We start from the raw sequence: 22,624 nt of genomic DNA on the forward strand, positions 1-22,624 counted from the left end.
TTCTTGGAGGAACACCCCTTAATTCCTTTAAAGTATTTCACTGGTATATTCCTGTTGGCCTCTACTACCTCAGGAGTCCCTGGCTTATCTCCATAAGACTTCAAATGTACTCCAGTGAGGCCAAGACATCTCAAGGCCACTGGCTGAGGGTCCTTGCTAGCACCCAATCCCACTACCCTTGGTGTCTTGTCCCACAGCTTTTCACAGATGAGCCTGATACATCCCCCTCCCCCATTATGTCTAGTTTAAAGCTCTGTTGATGAGCCCTGCTAGCCTATGTGCAAAGACCCTATTCCCTCTTTGAGAAAGGTGAACTCCATCCAATGTCACCAAACTTGGTGCTGTGTAGGCCACCCCATTATCAAAAAAATGAAAACTGTGGCAGTGACATCAGCCACAGAGTCGTGTATTAACAGACTGTTTCTTCTAATGTCACTGCCTGCAACTGCAAGGAAAGTGAAGAAAATAACCTGTGCTCCTGATTCCCTGACCCACTGTCCCAAGGTTCTGAAGTCTCTTTTGATCACCCTTGGGCTACAGGTCGCAACTTCATCACCACCCACATGCAAGATCACTAACGGGTAGTAGTCTGAGGGCCATAACAGGCTAGAAATTTTTCTAGTGATGTCCTTAACCTGGGCCCCAGGAAGTCAGCACACTTCCCTGAGAGGAGGCTCTGTCCAGCATATTGGACCCTCTGTACCCCTCAGAAGGGAGTCACCTACAACTATAACCTTTCTTTTTTTTTTCCTTTGTAGAGGTGGTTGTAATACAGGGAGTAGGCTTTTCTGATCCTGTCAGCACCTGTGGTGTAGATGGACCTTTGTTTTCCTCAGCCAGTGTCTGGTCTTTCACAGCCAGAGCCTCATAACTGTTATACAGAGGCACCTGGGATGGTAAGGTGAGCAAGCGGTGGTTTCGCCCATCACCCTGAGTGTGGACTTGCTTCTGTTCACCCTTTTCCCTTGACCTACTGTCTTGAGTCAGGTGGGAGGAGGATACTGGTAGCCCTTCCTGTCACAGGGAGGCCAGAGCTTATCCCCACCAGTGTCTGAGTCTAGTTATAATGATTTAAAATTCATGGTTCAAAACTGCAATTACTTTTGCACCAACCTAATATTTCCTTCTCTGACTCTGATGCTTCTCAACCTTTCTGCCTCCTCTCTCTGCTTTACCACCAGGCTGAGCAGATCATCCACCTGTTCACATCTCATGCAACTGTTATATTTACTGCCATACCATACTAGTGAAGGGCTCTGTCACACCCAGCAGGCTGAGGTCTGGATGTATGCATGTTTCCATGGCAGCTCTGTCCAGGTTACTGCAAACCTCCTGGTGAGAGCAAGGGACATACCTTTGCATCAGGTGGATACTGTAGTAAGGCTCCTTCTGGAAGGATTATAACCACCAATTGAGCTAAACTCGAGCTGGCAGAGACTTTGCCCTTCCTGCATGCCCTGCCTGCATGAACTGCCACACAAACTGCTATGCCCCTGTATGTTCACCCTATTTGCTGTGCTTCTGGTTGCCTGTGCTCCCTAGAACCATGTTTCAATCTCCTGTGGTTGCTCTTGGCAATGCCCAAGCCTTGTCAGCCTCTCTTGTGAGAGCTGCAGCTTCCCGGAGTGAATGGCTAGAAAATGTGCCATGTACATTCTTATTGTGTTTGTCAGAACTAAAAATATTTTCAGAGATTTTTAAAAAAACCCAAACCAACTTAGTAGAGCTTATACAAAATTTTGAAGTACTTTCCTGAACAAATAATGATATTGCACTTAGTGTAAGGGGAAGTTATATTATTGTAAATGTTAAGAGTTGATTTTGTTTAAAATCATAATCAAATAAATTTGCATTGCAAGAATATAATTGCTGCCAGATCAAACAAGTAAATGTTTAAGAAAATCTTGCAATTTTAAAGGGCTCAATGGAAAAGTACTCAAGAGGGTACTAAGCTGAGTTTATAGTGACAGAACTTTGAAATTTTCTTACTTATGATTACTTTTGCATGACACATTAATGATGTTTTAATGTATTTTTTTTAAGGAAATATTTTTATATAGTAGTACATGTCACTGTAACTGAAGGTCTTTAATAGCTTCCATTGTCCCTCAGCTTTGCATTGCCTTTAACCTTCCAAAAGGTATTCAGCATAAATTTCCATTTGATATTTTTGCTTGTTGGTTTTCTTTTTAAAATTTTCATAAACCTGATCAAGAGCAGTAAAAGCAGAGAGGGTGTTACAAATGTAAGCATAGCTGAAAACAGTAATCTAAAATTTGGAATGTTTGGAATGAAAAATTTCTCTGACAAACATTTTCATCCTTATATTTGCACTGCTGGGCACTGCAGTCTTCCTTGTCTGTGTTTTTGTTTGTTTGTTTTGTTGGTGTTGTTTGCTTGTTTGTTTGTTTTTAAATGAAAATTATGTGCCTGCTCCATTGTTTTGTCTGAGCAATAAATAGGAAAGTGATTGAAAAGGTGCACAATTGATTGATAATGTACATCTCTGTTACATTATTTTCTCAGGTTGTCCATCTCATAAGTAAAATTAAGCACAAGTCTTTGTAAAGTGATTATTAATATCTATTAATAAGGAAACCTCTTAATGCTTTGCTACTTTTTGATACAGGATACTATCCATAGCCTACCACTAGTTTTCCAAAATTCCTTGAAATCTTTCTGGCCTACTTAGAAAGACATTGTATGTGAAATTCACTGACTGTGAGCTTCAGTTACACCCATTTGTGGGAGAAATAGTATTATACAAGAAGAATTTGGTATTCAGATACATTTTTATGCTAGCATCACATGAATAAGCATACCCTTACCTCTGGACAATCTGGGAATGTTTTTTGTCCAAAACTGGAATAAAGTTTGAATTCTTGCCTCTGTACTGTAGCTGAATTCCTGAACCATTCTGTATGCAAGCTCCTTAATACAAATATGTCATAGTTTAAAAATAATATAGGATAAAATATTTCAAGTTTAATGCATTAATATGCTTTATTAGTTAAGTTCTGCATTACCAAAAAATATCAAGCTGCATGTTCTTTAAAGCTAAATCCAGAGTTACACCACTTTTAAAAAATAGGTAATTCACAATATCAAATTTACATTAAAAATTTGCTGCATATACTGCAAATGCATTTCTTAAATTACCTAAGTCTTCCCCCAAAATAATTAAAAACAAGTTTTAAAAAAAAAAAATCTAGTTAGATTTGTTTCTTCGAAAAGATGAACTTAGAAATACTAGATGTGGAAAAGGGACACATTTAAACTAGAAACTGTCTGAAATTGTGCAGGGATGTGGGACTACATCAGTGCCAGTGAAACAGGAGTCATTCCAGGGACCAGATAGATTAAATTAAGCAGTTTTATTTTTCCTCTAAAAGCCATGGACCAGCTGCAGTTGGATCTCCATGCAAATTAATCTTTTTCCACAGAATTCAGCTTTCCCGTTGTTTCATAAAGATTTGTTTTTCTATGGGAGAGGTTTATCTTCTATGAAGAACACCTTTTTAATTATCCTTGGTGGTTGAATGAAGAAAACTTCTAACTATGAAAGATGACTGTTCAGCTGAGATATGGCAGTAGAGATTGAAATTAATTCACAAGTGAAAATTTCTGACCTTTACCATTGACTAAGCATTTGGAGGAATTTATAAAAAATATAATATGAAGTTAGGGAATTTCTAGAAAATTCTGATGTGGCAAGTTGTTAAGGAGACTAGACTTCGTGTACGTGGCATATTAAAATAATCAAAAAGAAAATATATGCATATATTCTACATCTTGAAATTGTATGTGAATTTGGCTATACTGTTTGTCAGAGAAGTTCAACTTCCTTTCGATATTCAAAAGACAGGGTCCAGATAATAAGCAACTGTACAGAGATTCATGAGATCAATGTTCTCTTTCCCTCTGGGGAAGAGACAACACTTGAGACATTTAAGCTTTTCTCCACTGCTCCAGTATTAAGACTGTTATAATAATGTTTAAAATCTAAATAGCCAAAACAAACTTTAAGTAGATACATTTATTCAGAATTTAGTTCACAGACTGGTGAGAAAGTACCTAGAGCACTAAATAACTTGAAATTAATTGGAAATTTCTTTAAGTAGTTGACTAGTTTCATATGAATAAATTTAAATTACAAAAAAATACCAAAAAACAAAAAACAAACCAACAAACAAAAAAACACCAAACAAACAAGCAAAGAAACCAAAACAAGCTAAGATAATAATTCAGGAAAACTTAAACAATATCTTAGCTTGAACTTTGTATACTACATGCATGAAAAACTGCAAGAATGCAGTTATTATATTTACTTAATCTCGGGTATATGCCAAGCAATTTCAACAAATGCCTTCACAAGACAAGCTAAGGGATAAAATATTTTATATGCTTGATTCAGAACTGGGTGAGAAGGCAAGTCTGTCTGTCACAAGGATGACCTAAAGGTTGTTTTGTTTTGCTTCTTTATTTAATAAATTTTATAGCAAGTTCTTGCTGTAGCCAAATGTCTTTTTTGTTTTGTTCTGCTTTTTTCTTTTTAGTTTTTTTGTTTTGCTTTAGTTTTGTCTTCTTAATGTAACCATTAAGAAAAAAAACCCAACCAACCAAACAAAAAAACCTCCCACAACAAACGTTTGTGGTCCCTGTTGTATGCTTAGCAATGCTTGCATTAAAAGGGTTCTATCCTACAACTACCACCATTAATTGACATGATACTGTTGGCAGATAGCAGAAATTCAAATTATGGGGTTTATGATTATTCTGATATTTTTTCTATTTTAGGTTTACAAGACAAAAAGGATGTTTACCAGGTCAATTCCAAACCACAGAGACAACATTATGGAAAAAAAAAATGGTTATCATCAGAGTAGTTTCTTTTCAGTGCATGGAAATTTGTTTTGGAATTCAGAGGGTGGGAAAAGTCAGACTTGAATGTGTTAGGTTGCCAACCAAGAAGCAAGTTTGTATAAGTACATTGTATTTTCCTTTCATTTTCTGCTATTAAGCTACTTTGGTTTACGAGGGCTTTCAGGTCACTCTATTCACCCTTATTATTATTATTCACAAATAGCCATGTACTAGTAATTCAAAACACACTAATTGCATACACATGGTATATGTTTGTAATAAAGTAGAACCGAAGTCAGGATATGAGTAACAACCCTGTGAGAGTAAAGAATTTAATCCCATTAGAGTGGGCAGGGTACTTAAAGACACTGGCAAAATAGCAGTGTCACATATTGTCCTGCCACCAAGGGACTGGTGTTTTATTGTGAGTACTTTCCATATTGGCACCATGCAGTCTTTGAGTGGAATAAATGGAAAGAAATTATAGCTGCTTTAAAACCTTTTCTAAAAATTATGCAGCAATAAATATTACAGAAAATATTGTCTTCTATTCCTGCAATTAAAAAACAATTAAGGAAACTCCACAGGTGTCATCTATTAAGAGAATACAAAATCAGAAAAAAAAAAAAAAGTAATAGCTTTCCTCTCTATCCATGTCTAGGTGAAGTTCATTTCATTAATTAGCATTTCAGTTTCATTGCATATTTCAAATCTCCTGTTTTTATATAAAACTTGAAAATGAATATTAGTTACAAAACATAGCATTGTTGTTTATTCGTGTGTGCCTGAAACTACTATGTCTTCACATTCTTGTTGTTTGTATGACATTCTTTACAGTGAGTTAAACTGGTTTATTTTTATATCAAACTGTGCTATTCATCCCTAATCATCTGCTTTAGTTTTCAGATGAACGGTACACTCTCACACACTATCTAATTTAAGTCTTGAGACTCTATTCATGCAAAACAGTGGCATATCATGATTTCATAGGATCACACCAGGTTGGAAGGGACCTCAAGGATCACCTGGTCCAGCCTTTCTTGGCAAAAGCACAGTCTAGAGAAGATGGCTGAGCTGGAACTTAAAACTGTCCAATGTTGGGGAATCTATCACTTCCCTAGGGAGATTATACCAATGGCTGTCGTTTCTCCTATGAAAAATTTTCCTCTTGTGTCCAGTTGGACAGGAGTAACTTGTACCCATTGCCGCATATCTTTTCCATGTGACTGCTTGTAAAGAGGCAGTCTCCATCATTGCAGCCACACTTTAGGGACTAATGCGACTTCTGAAATATGACAGATAGTGGCTTAGCAACTTCATGTATCAGTTCCCTCACGACCCATGGATACATCTCATCAGGCTCTATGGAATTGTGCATCTTCAAGTTCCTTGGATAGTTTTAAACCTGACCTTCTCTTGCCATGAGTATTTGTTTGTTCACCTGGTCCCTGCCTTTGCTTTCTGTGACTTGGGCAGTGTAGCTAGAGCACTTGCTGGTGAAGACTGAGGAAAAAACAATTGTTGAGCACCTCAGTTTTCTTCATATCCCAAGTAATCAGATTTCCTGTTTCCTTCCAGAGAGGGCCCACATTTTCCCCAGTCTTCCCTTTAACACTTACGTACCTACAGAAGCTCTTTTCTTGTTGTTCTACATGTCCCTGGACAGATTTACGTCTACCAGGGCTTTAGCTTTCATATCCTGATCCCTGGCTGCTCAGACAATTTTTCTATATTGTTCCCAGTCTTCCTGTCCTTGCTTCCAACCTCTCTAGGCTTCATTTTATTTGTTTCAGTTTGTGCAGGAGCTCCTTGTTCATCCATGCAGGTGTCCTGGTGTTTTTGCCTGAATTTCTCTTCATTGGGATGCATCTCTCCTGAGCTTGGAGAAGGTGATCATTAAATATTAACCAACTTTCTTGGGTTCCTCTTCCCTCGAGGGCTTTATCCCATCGTACTCTAACAAGTAGATTCCTTAAAAGGCCAAGGTTTGCTCTCTTGAAGTCAGGGTATTGAGCTTGCTATTTGTCCTCCTTGCTGCCTTGAGGATCTTGAACTCTATCACTTCATGCTAACTGCTGCCAAGGTTGCCCTTGAGCTTTACATTTCCCACCATCCTCTCCTTGTTGGTGAAAATAGGGTCCAGCATATCATCTCTCCTCGTTGACTTCTCTGTCATTTGGAGAAGGAAGTTATCATCAACACATTCCAGGAACCTATCAGATTGCTTATGCCCTGCTGTGTTGTCCCTCCAACAGATATTGCAGTGTTTGAAGACCCCCATGAGGACCGGGGCTGGTGAACACGAGGCTGCTCCTATCTGCTTATGGAGGGCCTCATCTACTTGGTCTTCCTGGGTGGATGGCCTGCAGCAGACCCTTACTATCATGTCAATTGTCCCTGTCCTCCCTTTAATCCTGACCCATAAGCTCTTGGTAGGCCTCTCCCCTATCCCCAGATGGAGCTCCATGCACTCCAGCTGGTCATTGACATAGAAAGTGACACACCCCCTCACCTCCCCTGCCTGTCATTTTAAAAGAGCCTGTATCCTTCTATTCCGATGCTCCAGTCTTAAGAACCATCCCACCACCTCTCTGTGATGCTACTAAGATCATAGCTCTGCAGGTGTGCACGTCTCTAACTCCTCTTGTTTATTCCCCGTGCTACAGACATTTACACAGAGGTATTTAAGCTGGGTTCCCAATGAAGCTGACTTATTGTCTGGAGTGGCTGGAATTCCTTTGAACCACTCTTCAGGTGCTCTCCGTCTGACCTGTGATCCTTGTTCAGGCTCTGGACATCTGTTGCTGTCACTGACGTCAAACTGGTAGGAGTTTACCTCTGCCAGCAACTTTAGTTTAAAGCCTTCTTCAGCAGCTTGGCAGGCCTATGATTGAAGATGCTCTTCCCCTTCTTCAACAGGTGGATGCCCTCGGCCCCCAGTAAACCAGGTTTCTCAAATCAAGTCCTGTGGTCTAAGTAGCTGAATCCCTGGCTGTCGCACCAGTAAGGAAAGTCTAAGAGATGGCTCTTCATTTAGTGGAAAGTCTGAATGCTTTTACACATGAAGTCAATACCATCATCATTACTTAATGTTGCTGGCTGTTTACAATGTCACTTCCCTTTTCTTTAGCATCATTCTACTTTTTAAATCTATTTACTTGCTTAACCACTCACTACTTTATCAAAAACACAGCCTGTTAAATTCTGCAAGGAAGGAACTTTCAATTTCAGAAAGAAATTATGAAGTTGATATGGAACTACTGTCTTATATCGTAAAGGAAATTAAATTTGGTGATTAAAGTTGGGTCCCTTCCATTCTTAAATTGTGCTTATGAATCTTGAATTATTTGTCTGAACAGCATTTTACACTCAGCATCCTTGTGTTTATCTTATAGAAGTTTATTAACAATATTTTAATAAATGAGGCTGCCAAAATAGCCTCGTATCAACAATTGTCTGACAGTTTGGCTCCAATCATACACCCTGTACAAGGAAACAGGAGGATAACTCAACAAGGAGAAGAGTGGTGAGGAGTGGGAAAACAATGACTGTGGCCTTCTAAACCCAATGAAAAATCCATACCTGAGTGTGATTCAGGAAGTCTACTGCAATTTAAGTCATGCTGTGTTTAAAATCACAGTGTAAAAATTGAAACTTAATATATTTCTGAGAATCAGTAACATTTTAGTTAGTTGTAGAAGACATGATCATGAGAATAAGATTGCTAATGTGGAGTTAGGTTTACCCAATTATTTTTCATGTCTCCACAGAATGCTTCAAGAGAAAAGATATACAGGAAAATAAAATAAAACAAAACAGTGACAGCTGTTATTTGTTTTTTTTAATAATCTTTAAAAAGTTTGAAAAATTTCACTTACTAGATGTGTTTACTTAGACCAAAGTATTTTTTCAAGGACTTTTGTTGTAAAAATTCTTTGTTTAAGACTTCAGAAATTATAAAAAATTGCACTAACATAAAAAGTACGCTGCCTCGATTGTATCATATTTGACAATTTAAAAACAGTGACAGGTAAACATCTTTTCTGCTACCATATGTCCTCATTTACAAGATAATGAGAAATCTGATGCATTGGAAAATTTCTTGCATGTTTTGAATTTTAAAGCATAGGACTACAAGGAGTGAAGACATAGCAAAGACTCAAGACAGTATGTTAGGAAATGTGAAATGTATAGCACGTTTAACTTCTGAAGGTGAATAGATGGTAGGTGAACTCTCCACCTGAACAATAAGGGAGACATGTGTCTTTGCAGACCTGCAAGCAAGATTTTTCAGTTTGAAGTTATCGCAAACAAACACAGCAAGAGAAGTTTAGAAATGTAGTTTTTAAAATTCATAACTTACATACTGTGTTCTCCTTTTATTAGGCAAACTGGCAAGTCTGGAGACAGGAAAAAACATCAAAGTCTTGATGGCAGAGGTAATCTACCGGTGTGAAGGAGAGACTGATAGCATCAGCTACAGGAAAGTCTTGGGTGTCATCCTAACCTCTCCCTCACTCTACATAGGGTCTGCCACTGCTGCTATGTTTCTACTGTCTTTTCCAACCCCTTCTCTAATCACCTGATTACTTCTTCATTTGGTCATGCTATCTTTTTTAAAAGCATTTCAGATGCCTTAGAAATTCTGTTATTCTGAAATTACAGTTTAACCTCATGTTTTCCAGCATATCTCCACCCTTCCACTGCCTTGTCTCTGCATTTCAAAACAGACCACAAAATCTTTGGCTGAAACAGTGTAAAGAATGTCCTTTCTCTCCTTTTGCATGTTCTCCAAGCAATCAATTTGATCAGTGGTTCAGTTACAAAGGCAGCAGTACAGGAATACCAGCTTTAAAGCCTATTACTCATTTTGGGAAGATGCTTCCATTATAGGCAAAAATACTAGGTTTCTTCTTCTCAGATAAGGGTTAGATTAATAGAATCATAGAATCACAGAATACAAAGTTGGAAGGGACCTCAAGGAACATCTGGTCTAACTTTTATTCCTCTTGTATTCAGTCAGAATCTCCCCAGGATTAACTTGTACCCATTACCTCTCATCTTTTCTATGTGACTCCTTGTAAAAACAGATTCTCCATCTTCTTTGTAGCTACCCTTTAAATACTGTAACATGGTAATGAGGTCTCCACTAGGCCTTCTTTTCTCAAGCCTGAATAAGCCCACTTCTCTCATCCTTTCCTCATATTGCAGCTTCCCAGTCCTTTGATCATCTTTGTGGCCCTCCTCTGGACCCTCTCCGGCCTGTCTACATCTTTTTTGTACAGCAGAGACCAAAACTGAACACAGGGTTCCAGGTGTGGCCTGACAAGTGCTGCGTAGAGCAGGATAATGACTTTATCTTTGTTGGTGATAGCATTGCTAATGCAGCCCAGTACCTTGCTGGCTTTCTTTGCCTCAGCAACACACTGTTCACTTTTATTGAGCTTGTTGTCCAGAAGGACCTTCAGATTCCTTTCCACAGAGCTACTCTCCAGCTCAGTAGATCCCAGACTGTGCTGCAGTCCTGGATTATGATTTCTCAGGTGTGCGACCTTACACTTGTCCTTCTCAAATTTCATGGTGCTCTTGTTAGCCCACTCTTACTGGTTCTGTCTGTATGGAAACATCAAACATCTCAGGGGCTTCATCTACTGAAACACTGGTTTTACCTCAGAGGTGCATGCCCACCATTATAGCTCTCTGTGGGGTTCTCTTAAGCTGGTAGAGTGACTCTGCCTTCCTTGCGTGCCCTTTCACGTAAACTGCAGTGCAAACTCTCTGGCTGACGTGCCATGCCCTGTTTGCCTGCCTGAGTCACTAGCACTCCCTGGGTTGCTTTTTATAATTGTTGCAGGTGGTCACAGTTGCTCTGGCAAGGCCCATGTCTCTTCAGCATCTCTCCTGACAGTTGCTGGGTCCTGGTGGGTCTCTCCACTGCCCTGGTGTTTCCCTGCCTCAGAAAACCTTCAGGGTGTCAAGATCTGCTGCTTTGCTGCGTATTGGATTGGCTCCAGGGCAGCTCTCATCAGTGACTGACTGATTGGACAAAAGAAACGGAGAAATGGAAAGCAAAGTTCTATTTAATTATGTTTTACAAGGAAACCAAAGTAGCGAAACATATTCTTCCACATATGTGCTACACATCTTAAAAACTATATAGGTAAAGTAATTATTTGGTCCTGAACAAAACACACTAGATACACTATAAAACTCTTTGAAGGAAGGTAGTCATTGTGCTATTCTAACATTGAGATTAGAAATCACAAGAAACTTTGAAATAGATCATGCTGGTTTTAAGTAATTTTCTGTGTCCATGGCATCTCCAGATCAAGTCAAAAGAAACTGATCATGACAGTGAAGAACAGAGAATCCCTGGAGTTAAGGACTTGGGTGGGGAGATACGTACTTATCTTTAATACTGATTTGCTGATCTGGATGACAGTACTGATGTGTAGCTCAAAAGCCAACACAATTCTGATCTCAAAAAACACGACAAAACAAACAAAAGTAAAAAAAAAAAAAAAAGATGCAAAATAAACAGGAAAAGAAGGAAGCCTGTTAAAAAGAATACCTCATACTCTTCAAGAAAACATGGGGAATACACACCTGATAATGGTGTCTCATTGCAGGTCTAGATATCTAGATCTGAGGCACACTGCTTATTAAAAAAAGGTTAGAGAAAAGACAAAATGAAGATAGCATGGCTTCCCAGCAAGGTAAAAGGTGCTAATTTGAAGCAAGAAGACAGCCTTGAAAAAGCTGGAGTTATTTACAAATGAAGAAGGTCTATAAAGGAATGTAAACTCTGGCAGATTGATTAAATAAATAAATAAAAATCAACAAGTAGCACAAGCTAACACTAAATCCTCCTTCAAACACATCAGGATTGGGAAGCCTGTCAGAAAGCCTGTAGAACCAATTGATTATCAGAGTATAAAAGAAACATTCAGAGAAGATAAGACCATTGCAGTGAAACTTAATGTATTTTTCGCATTGGAGTTCTCTGTGGGAAAAATCTCCCATTCAAGGACTGTTTTTCCAGTGGGACTCATCAAACAATACATCTGTGAATGAAATGACAGTAGATGTCAAGGAATAAATGACAAAATGAATATCCAAAAAATTTTATCAGAACCAGATGGTACTCAGCCCAGTTTTCTGTAGAAATTCAAGGACAATGTAAGTACTAACAATGTATGATGAAAAAGTAGAGAACTGCTTACGCATAAGTAATGAATAAATAAGGTGCACTCTTCAGACAGCAAAAGAGAGATAACTTGTGGATGTGTGAGGAGACATGGCAGATGTCTACAGACAAGAAGGATGCCTAGAGAGACATCAGCTGCTCAGTGTCTCTTCCAGTGCAAGAAGAAGAGTAATGAAGTAAAGATATTAGAATTCAAGTTCAAGACAAAGGACAGAAAGAGATTTTTCATTCTGGGGTAGTAAACATAGAAAATTCATTGTGAAAGTTTGAAGAAACTACTTGGAAAGGAAATACATTGGAGATCCTGAATGACACAGAAAAAACCTGGGGAGTCTCAGGGCTGAAAATAGTCAGATCAGTGATGCAGGTATCTAATGATACGTACAGTATCCCTAGCAAACGTAAACCAAATATGTCCCTACCAAAAGTGGATGAAAGGATGAGTGCATTTCAGAGCTACATTCAAATGGAGGAAGCTGAATACATCAATACTGCACTACGAGAAAATGTTACAGTCTCCCTATTTCTGCAGCAGACAGCAATGAAATACATAATTTAAGAAAATTAGTGAGAGAAAATTCTGTGTACATGTTAGGAGCTCAGACAGAATAATTTATTTTCCAGCAACAGCAAAACAGGCTTGACATTTTTAAATAATATATTGTAGCTGACATGAAGGGCCTTTCAAATATGCCTCAGTGCACACCAGCCTGAGCAGACTGCAACAAACTAAGTCAATAGGACTCTCAGCAAGGGAATCAATGTGATTTGCCGTATTCCTGGTAGAAATGTCATTCAAAATTGATAACAAGATTTCTGACCAAATGCTATTTTAGAGTAGTTTTTATCATTCTCTTTCTGACACTACATCTGGTGACTTTTGACCCTCCTCAGAAATGTCCCACTTCCAGCTGAACACTGAACTATCTCATGCCGACATGTGGAATTAACTTAATGAAACTGTAGGAAGATAAAAGTTACTTCTGTAAAATAGATGACTCTGAGCTAACAATTAGAATCTTAGTACTTCAGCTGCTGCTGAAATACAGGAGATAATAGCTCCTTTTTTCAATTTTTTCTTCCTCACAGATGGAAGAATCTTTAAACTTGATGTTCTAAATTACTTTGGAACCTTTATAAAAATAATCACAGATGCTACAAATACCATTTAGAATATAGTATTATTAAGCCTATTGGTTCTTGGCTGGAAAATTGCTCAGTCTGCTGTAAAAACTCACATTACTTTCCATAAAAAAGTTACATTATTGCTACCACTGTGAGCATTTTACACAAGAAAATTATCTCTGTTACCTATAGTTGAAAGTACAGCTGGTAGGAAACAGCTCTGCTGTACCCTGGAAATCTGGCTTTTTGTGAACTTTTACTCAGTATTTGGAAAACCTTGGTATGAACTCTTTCTGCAGGGAATTTGTGTGGGGTCTTGTACTGCAGTTCCTGATGCAGCTGGACTAGACTTTCCAGCAGCTTCATGATACCCTGAGGAGGGAAGATGAAGAAAGAAATGCATGTGGTTGACTGAGGTCATAGTTGTAAATATTTTACTCCTTACTTAAAAAAAAGAAATCCTTTTGGTCTCCCAGTTCTTACCAACACACATCTGCTACCAAAATAGTATAATAATGGTCAGTTGTACATAACAGAAAAAGACCATACTTAGGTGATGAGTATTTTAACACAGATAGTTTTTATGAGAAAATTCAGATCAGTAAGCTGCGTTGACTGTTTTAGAGAGGACCTACTGTTGTTCTGTACATATATTGCCTCTGGTTTGTATTAGTTAGTGCTAAAACACAAATGACTTACCCCTTCCATTATCTCCCTTCAGTTTGCAATTTTAATAAGCAATCTAATATGTTAAATATAGAAATGCTGAAGAGAATGGGACTTAAACTCTTTTTTCTCCTGCTAAAACCATGCAAATTGACAAACGTATGTCTATCCAAAATCAGTTCATCATCACTTTAATAATCAAATCAATATTTATTAATGAAAATAATGCAATGCTAAGTGTTAATAAATAATTAAAGTAGATTACTACAGAACCCCTTTAACTCAACATATTTTCGGTATGTTTTAAATGCCCTTGCCTCAGGCCTGCTTGGCAGCTTGAGTCAAGATAACAATATTGTATGTATATGAATGAAAAGCAAGAACATTCAGCTGAGATTTTTTAAAGAAGCCAAAACTTCAAGTTGGTGGAATGCTAACTTCTGCAAAAGACAATTTAAAAATGACCCCAAGACAAATCAGAAATGACTGGGTTCCTATGTGACAAAATAATTACCTAGTACATCACTGACAATGTTACAAACACTTCAAGCTGGAAAAAAAAAGAAACAAACAAAACCAAGAAACAAACCCTAATATTCCACCATCATATGAAAATGAGCAGTGGCCCTTATCGTGCTGTCTGTTTTGAAAGCAGAATATGAGATTAGCGGGGAGGTACCCTTAAATGCCAGATGGCACAATGTAACAAATCATTGTTGTCAAGTCTGAAAAAAAATGTTTCATCATAGCATAAAGAGCTTAGCTGTGACCCATAAATCAATGCATATTTAATGTGTTTTTATCTTTGAGGCAGACAAATAATTTCCTTAAAACCTTACTGTTTGATGAGAAATAGTTAAAAACATTGGTCAGGCAGCAGTTGCTGATTATTTTGGGGGAAAAATGTAAGACGTGTTTTAAAGTTAATCCAAAGATCACTGGGCGAGAAGTGTGGAATAGCTGTGAAGGACCACAGCACCATTGGGGAACGGTGGTATACCTGACTAGACCCCCTTATGATCTAGCACAAGAATACTCTTTTCATCAATATTTAGCAATTTCGGATTTTTCTGGGTAAGTCTATGGGCTTGTTTGTTTGTTTTGCTGCTTTTGTTTTGTTTAGTTGTTTTTGTGGTGTTTTGTTTTGTTTTGTTTTGTTTTGTTTTTTTACATGAGGAATGCAGGTCATATTTAAAAATGTTCATGGCATATAAGGTGAGATTTGCAGAAATAATTAAATATTTATTAGACCTACTGTATGTAAACAATAGATGTGTTTTCTTCTTATAGTGAAGGAGTTCTTCTGCTACTTGTACCACAATAAAATTGCTAAACAGTGCAAATTCACCTGCTGGCAGATAGCATACTCACAAGCACCATCTACCTGTCATAAAAGAAAGCACAACATTCTTCATTACACAGTAGAGCACATTCTTTGAACCCCTTCATCATTTAAAGAGTATTTAGTCAGTAGAACTTTGTTTTCATCTGGAAAGAACATAATCTCCCTTTGAAGTGTTCTTTAAGAAGAAATAACAAACTCTTCCACTCTCTAGTGAACTTAGCATGAAGTCACACTGCAGTCACCTAAGGATCTCCTAGATCATCTTAGTTGCATTAGGCATTTCTATTTATTCTTCTGATTTTCAGAATATATTTAGATATTTCTTAACTATACTTTTGGTCAGGGAGCTTCGCTGAGTTCACTCTGAGGAAGAAGAAACACAAAGATACCTCACTCATCTGGAAAAAAAATGCCCCTTTGAGGATAGTGTCTGTTCTGCAGTACTTCAAGAATTAGGGGAATAAAGCAGAAAAAATGGTGGAGCACAGCTATGCACTATAGAAAGCTCTACACCATAAAAAAATTCATAACTTTCCAACTATGAGCTTCTTAAGGGTGCAATCATTGCAGAGACCATTCATTGTATCTTTTTAGTAGTAGTTTGTCTGTGCTCAGGTATTCTTTAAGTCAACATATGTTTATATCTGATATGTAAACCAACTTTGACTTATGCCTTGAAACAGAGCTTCAAGAATGTTGGCAATCTGTCTTTCATTAGTGTTTCTAATAGCTCACTTTTTGTTTCAATGGAAGTGGAAATAAAGAAACTTGGATGAACAGGGAAACTTAGAAAAACACTAGACACTGTCGTTGGACATGGCATAAAACAGACTTTCAAGGTGGAACACCCTAGATTTTCTTCTCGTAGTGATGTTTTCAAAGATAAAAGTATTTTACAAAAACTACAGGTTATCCATTTTGTACTTGCAGTTCTTCCAGATGTGGTTTTAGCTCTGTGTCTGGCTTATTGTAGCCTCTGGCTGGTGTCATCTGCTCCCCATGAAGTCTGTCACATCTGAGGTTTGGCTGTCTGCTCTTGCTCATCCAAACAGTTTCTCCACTTACCTTGAAGTAAAATACACTTGCTCTGTGACATAATTATGTCAATATCTTTTTATCTCACATGCTTAAAAGCTTTCTTTACATGCACAGGTTCAGTTTTCTTCCAGGGAAAGACAATATTTTCCTTCCTTCAGAAGGTCTCAGAGAACCTGGAAACCACTGTTTCAGGTTTATAACACAGAAACAGGGTTCAAAAACATAAGCCAGACATTACCTGTCACAGATATAAGTATGAAAAGCCTCTGCACCCTTACAAAAGTGTAACGTTTACATGTGTTTTTTAGACTATTAGTTCTGAGCATTTTTGTAGTTCAACCTGTTATATGGTTTCCTTTGCAAGCCTAGAACCCTTTTTCTATTACCTCCAAGGCCTTGTCTTGGTTTTGTTTCTTGCTACAAAGAAATTCTTCCCAAGTAACTTATTTTAACAAAAAATAAATGAGAATAAAGCTGTATGCATGTTCATTGAAGTGGGAAGAAAGGATTTGTATCAAGAATTAACAATTTTTTTCAGTAATTGTAGCCATTATTTGGGCAGAATAACTTGATTATGCAGATTTTCTTCTTAATAAGTCTATGCTATCAGCACAATATAGAATATCTGCACAAAGATGGCAACTCCACATTCCCATTTGCTTATCATGGCTTATTCCAGCTTGGCTGCAAAAAAGCTCAAAAAAAAAAGCCCCGTTGAACTTAATTCATGCAAAATACAATAACATCTTGACTGTCTATGACAGTGTGTGATTTTTTTTTCATTACTTAACAGCAATCAGTTTCTTATGAAGCAGCTCTTTAAAAAGACATATTACTTGACTAGTATTTAAGATCTCAGAAGTGATATGAAATAATGGAATTAATACTGGGCCTAATACAGATTTGGTTTATATTTTAAAGGAAATGATTTTGAAAGAACGTTAGGAATTTTTATATGAGGCACAGAGGTTTCAATTAAACCAATATTCAAATACAGGATTGAGTTTACTGACAATGTACAGTTCTAAATAGCAATGAGATTCATTGTTTAGTGTTTGACATATATAAAGGCAACTTGCATTCAGAGACCTTATTTTGGCAGTCTCTGAGATTGTAGCCAACTGTATCACAAGGATCTTAAAACACCAGTTTTTTATAACCATATATTATAGAAGTTTTAGAGGATGGAAAATGTTATCTTGCACAAATGCAGTCAGTTCTTTGAGGCAAACCTCAGAAATACTTAGGTAAATGCAAATAATTGTGGACCTCAGCTGAATGACAACCTATCATACATAAAATAAAAACAACAAACAGCCATGTGTGTATGTATGTGCATCAGCAGAGGACAATATTGGAAGCACATATATACCAGTTCTACTCCCAAAAGAACTCTGCACTCTTGCAGTTAGCTTGTGTAGATCTTTAGGTTTATATTCATATGGAAAAGAGCACTTCAGCATTTTTTCTTGGACTGACTTTTGAGCTAGCTTTAAATTGATAGGAGACAAAAAGTGTAATGGTTAAGTTAAAGCTGTATGTCTTAAAGTCATGGGTCATAGGTCTTGGGGGTATTAGGATTTGCCTCTTGGCTTCTTGTTTTCAGCAAGAAGAATAAAATATCTGAAAGGCAATGTTTTGAACTTTACCATAAGAAATTCTGTTTCTGGGTTTGCAATTTGACACACATTCACTTTCAAATGAGCTATATACAGTCATTTTGGAGAACTTTTCTTCTTCTTGACTTCATCAGAGATAAAACTGTGCCTGGGGAAACAACTAAAGAAGTCCTTTAAAAAATCAAAGGCATGTCTTTGTAAGATGTTAACCTTGCAACACATCAGAGGGAAAACTCAGAGACTCAAAATATGAAGGTAAAGATACCTACTACAGCCAAGCCTAACAAAACAAAACAAAAACCACAAAAAACAAACAAACAAACAACAAAAAAAGCCCAAAACAAACAAACCACAAGAAACTCCTCTAAATAAGAATAGCTAAAAGTAGGAATTTCAGTTAGGTAACTTCAAAGTATGTTTAGTATTCTATCAAATTCTTTTCACTTCTAACAAGCATAGGTTCAGCCGATAAATTCCATTCCAGTAGGGAAACATCTTGAAAAGTACTTTAGCATGTTATTTGGTAAACTCTTAACCTTTAATAAGGAGGGAAAAGACAGCATTGACTTCTGGAAAAGCAATTCCCAGTGTAAAAAGGAGAAGTGAGAAAGGTGTTAACCTGCTCTAATTAGTGTAGCCTATAGCCTTAGAAAAATTATAAGTTTATCCTCCTATATCCATATATCTGACATAGTTCAGAAAAGTATTGAATTATTAAGACATATTTTTAACCTTCCAAACAAGTTCTTAGCACCTCTGTTAACCTTTATGGTAGGGAGAATAAAAAGGTACTGCTCAATAATAATCAATTTAATACTTCAAACTCAGCTGGTGGTTTCTAGTGTAAATAGTCAAGCTGGCAGTTGCATAGGCAGGTAAGACAAAAATGCTTTTGTTTTTGGTATAATATTTTAACCTGAGTCCAAAGAAATTCCATTGAGCTATCCTTGTTTCTCATCTACACAAGAAAAAACAAACCAAACCAAATGAAAACAAAACAAAAACCAACAAAAGTTTTAGAAAAAAAAAATATATATTCCACTTGCATAGACAACTGCAAAATGCACACATGACCACTAATCATCGAACCACAGCATTAGGTAAATTGGAAAGGACCTCTGGTTTTCATTAGGTTCAATCTACTGCTCAAAGCAAGGTTAGTTAGAGCAGGGTTCTCAGTGTCATTCCAGCTGAATCTTGATCACATCCAAGGATGGATGTCTCACAGTCTTTCTGAGCCCCTCTTTGGTCACTGTCACTGTGCTGACAGTTTTTAAGGCAGAATTTCCCATGCTCAAACTTGTGGCTGTATTTACCTTTCCACCATTCACTTCTGAGTAGGTGCAGCCACTCCACACACTCCCAACTCTCCCTATGCCCTCCAACCATGCAGTTACAGACAGTAGTGAGGTCTCCTGTTCCCATACTCTTCCCCAGCCTGATCCAGCCCAGCACCATCTATTCACCCTTTGCATCCCGTGCTCCAACAACGACCATCATAGGGACCCTCCACTGAGCTCATTGCTATACATCAGGTACTGTCCTGCAGCAGGAGCCCACATCTTGGGACAGACCATCAGAGGTTGTCTTACTGGCACCAAGCAGTGGGGAAGGACCGTTTAGTGCTTTCTGATGGTCACTTTTCCTCATACAGTCAAAAGGACAGTGCTGTTATTTCTGCACTGTATACGCTTGAGATATCTAAGGAGTATGAAATTAATTGTCTCAAAACCAGATGAAAACCTCAGAATGATAGGAATCTTTTTTTCTCTTCTTTAGCTTTTGCAGCAGTATCTCTCATTAAAAAAAAAAAAAAAAAAAGAAAGCAACAACAAAAACAAAAACAAAACCAAAACCCAAAGAAACAAAACAAAACAAAAGAAACGAAAACCCAATCAACCAAACAAAAAAAGGCCTCAAAACCAAACAAAATAAGTGAAAAAACACATTAGGCTTTTTTCTTGAGGAAAATTATCTAAGCATAGTCCAAATTAGAACTTGGAAGTCTTATTTTTACCTTTGATGCTGCTTCATAAAGATCATAGATTGCAGAGTTTTGTTGTCATTTATATTGAAATCCAACTGATGTTTTGGAAACTCAAATTTGAAAAGTCAAAATAAAATCCCATTTGTTTCACACAACAGTGGATGTATGGGCTCAAGGTTTAATGTCAATGAGAATTCATTTGTCACCAGAGCTACCTGCCCCAATGAGCATTAGACTAAGATTTCTGAGTTTTATCAGAAAAATTTCCAATGAGTTATGCTAAAACACATGGAATCTCAGGTTTCCTCAATCAGAAGTCAAGGTCAAAAGTAGTAACTTTGCTAAAAAGAAGAAAGCAGTTGTTCACTCTTTCTAAGACAACACGGGAGAAGCAGGAGGACATAATTACCACAGGCATGACCCTGGAGAAAACTACAAACACTTCCTCTAAAACATACCTTTTATATTTTATTCTAAAGAATGTACCTGTTGGCTTTCTAAGTTTGTTGTCATATTTGGGAAATACATTAGTATAAGATTCTGACTGACTAAGGAAATTCCTTTCATGACACTTCAGTATGGTAACATCATTATAATGGCATTCGCGATTGCTTATTAGGTGAGTACTATGGGTTACATTATGTTGGTGATATATTTGTTATACAAAACTCTTCAACCTAATAGAAGCCATATTTATTTTTCTCAAACTGGTAAAGTTCCATTAAACTTCGTTCTCCAAAAGATTACTAAATTATAGGTATTCTGTATACAAATGTTGCCACCTATCAGGTAAAGTTTTTGACCCCACTTTTTCCTTGTAATTTCCTCAACATTTCTGTGAGGCAAATTAATCTCACTATAGGTCAAACTAAGATTCATTGTAAAAGGTGTAGCTAGCTGCAAATCCTGAAAGTAGAGAAAAGAACTAAAACATGAGATTATGAATTTCTGGGTGCCTTTGAGACACCAGAAAGCTTTCATAAATCAATGCATTTTATGCTGATAACTTTTGCCCTCAGTGAGTTAATATCTTTTGAAAGGAAGTTTTTGAGGAAAGACTTACAGCCAAGTTTTTCTGTGGAAGTTTCTTTTTTGACTGATTCTGTTGCAATCTCATTACAAAAGTTTTAGAAGTTTTACTGGATACGTTGTAACTTGGATGACATGCATGAAATGATATCAAAAAGTTACAAATTTGAAAATGAGACATCTAAATTAGAACAGAAATGAAATTGCTTCTAGGCTTTACTGATAACCACCAAACTCCTGCTTAATATTTGATTGTACCATTATCAAAAGATTTCCATTGATAACAGGCCCAACCCATAGTATTCTATCAAATCAGTTTATCTTCTCTTCCAATTGCATCCTTACTGTCAGAAATAAATGATAAATAAGGGTCTGTAGGAGGAACATAACAGAATCTGTCAGTAATAAATGACAATGATATGTAGATGTCAAAGCAGCAGTTTCTGGATTAACAGATGTGGTAGCATCAGGACTATCAGCAGGAACAGATTGTTTTGGGTTGCAGATGAGAAAATAATTCACAGATAATTATTTAATTGGTGGTTTCAGCTATTTCTTTCAGTTTCCAAAATGTCCTCTGTCTTTGTAGTTGTATTCCAAAGTCTTTCTTGCTGCTGCTCTTTATTCAGGGATGCCAGGCTTGGATGACAGGCAGTGAGGCTTTCAATCACTCAAGCAGCAGCAATAGATGGAAAAAGGTCAGGGCACTGTGATCATTTAAAGCCTGTGTTTTCCTAGGCCATATAGACCTTGCCTGATTCAAGCTTGGGAGTGTATTTACTGCTGAAGAATTGCAATTTTGTCAAATTAAGTGGCAGATTGTGTTTCAAAAGGGTCTAAGGTTTCATGAAGTGCCATATACTTCCACATGACAGAGACTACTTCCATGTATGATCCAAATGCTTACTTTCTATCAAAATGTTCAATAGCAACAGAACAAAAGCAAAAAAAGATTCCTGAAAAAATGGCCATGAAAATGTTTATAAGCAGGAAAGCAACAGGGTAAGCTGATCTTGTGTAGTTGGTTTTCTCAAAACTGTTGACACCATCCATTTTCCCTTTTAAGCGATGGGACTCTCCTCTGGCAGCACAGGCTTCTTCTAAGTAATGCAGGAGCTGTGGCTGATCACAAATGCTGCAATAGAAAGGGGAGGAGAGGTATATAAAATGAAAGAGACTGTTTCTTCTCTGAAGGTGTGAGGGTAGAAAAAAAAAAACAGTTTAATTGGGTGAGCAGCTGGCTGACAGGCCAGGCTCATAGTGTTCTAGTAAATGGGGTTATGTCAGGCCGGTGGCCTATCACTAGCGGGGTTCTGCAGGGATCCATCTTAGGGCCAGCACTCTTCAATGTCTTTATAAATGACTTAGACACAGGACTTAAGGAATTGCTTAGTAAGTTTGCTGATGACACATAATTGAGGGAAGCTGTTGACACTCTCAAGGGCAGAGAGGCCCTGCAGAGGGATCTGGATGAATTGGAGAACTGGGCAATCACCAATGACATGAAGTTCAACAAGGGCAAGTATCAGATTTTGCACCTGGGATACAGCAACCCTGGCTGTACATACAGACTGAGGGACGAGATGCTGGAAAGCAGCTCCACGGAGAAGGATCTGGGGGTTTCAGTTGACAGGATGTTGAACATAAGCCAACAGTGTGCCCTGGCAGCCAAGAGGGCAACCGTGTCCTGGTTGCATCCAGCACAACATTGCCAGCCAGGTGAGGGAGGGGATTGCCCGCTCTGC

This window comes from Streptopelia decaocto (assembly GCF_964273445.1).
Source record: "Streptopelia decaocto genome assembly, chromosome: Z".
Taxonomy (NCBI): domain Eukaryota; kingdom Metazoa; phylum Chordata; class Aves; order Columbiformes; family Columbidae; genus Streptopelia; species Streptopelia decaocto.